The following is a 1111-nucleotide window of genomic DNA, read 5'->3' on the forward strand; positions in this document are numbered from 1 at the left end:
TATATATTATTAAAAGATAAAAATTTAAATCATAATTACGGTAATAAATTTGTACGTGTACTATTAAAAATATGAAAGGGTGTGTGTGTGTGTATATATATTACATTATCAGCATAATTTGATATAGCCTATAGTAAATAATTTAAGTGTTTATCGATACTCACATAGATTTATTATTGTAATAAATTTGTTTAAATTTGACATGTAATTATATCATTTTTGTTTATAAAATAGCATAATTTGAGATATATAAATTATTCCGTGTAATATTTTATATATTAGTGTATTAATTATTGTTTTATTAATATTTTTTAATATTCTTATGTAACATTACACAATGCATATATATTTACAAATCAGAAAAATGAAAACCGGATGCATCATGATTTGTGGTCTCAGTCTTTTGGACTTTTTCATATTTCTAGTTAATACCAGATGTGCAGATTGCTTGTTAGTTGATGCAGCTGCACTGTAGCATTTGTGTTGCCATAATGCCATTGATATGTGTTGTCTCGTGAAGGGCGTGATGGTGTTCAGGCTGAGACAGTGTGCAGCACTGCTGGATCAGCATCTACTGCATGCAGCCTCCTGCAGGACTGTTTGCCTGTGCTGAGACCAAATGAAGGTCAAGACTCACCGCTTGACTCCAGGATTGATGACTTGTAGGACTGTGCATGACTCTGCGCGGATTAATTCTCTCTAATTGCATAATCTGATGTGCTAATAGATTATACCTCAATCTGCCCTTCAGAAAAGCATTATGGTCATCAATCGATATGATTTAGCATTGTCGATGTGCGCCGCGGGTGTGATATTGACCCGGGAGTTATGTTTCCACAAATGTGAAGAGCTGTAAAAGCCAGAGGTGCGGGTCGTGACTTTCTGACGATGAGACGGGAATTGAACATCAATCGAGTATTGACCTGCACAGGATCTTCCCTCTTGAGTTTTAAGGTGTACCGGATCTTCAAATGACCACCGAATGACCTTTAAGGGATTTTGAACAGCCACTGACCTTAGAAAGACTTTGGAATGGTGCATTCCGTTCTGTAATCGTGTACTGCAGAGAGCGAGTAATAGAATGAGCTTCTTAAAAGGATACTCCACCCCA

Source organism: Sinocyclocheilus grahami, unplaced genomic scaffold, assembly GCF_001515645.1.
Source record: "Sinocyclocheilus grahami isolate Dianchi unplaced genomic scaffold, SAMN03320097.WGS_v1.1 scaffold374.1, whole genome shotgun sequence".
Classification (NCBI taxonomy): domain Eukaryota; kingdom Metazoa; phylum Chordata; class Actinopteri; order Cypriniformes; family Cyprinidae; genus Sinocyclocheilus; species Sinocyclocheilus grahami.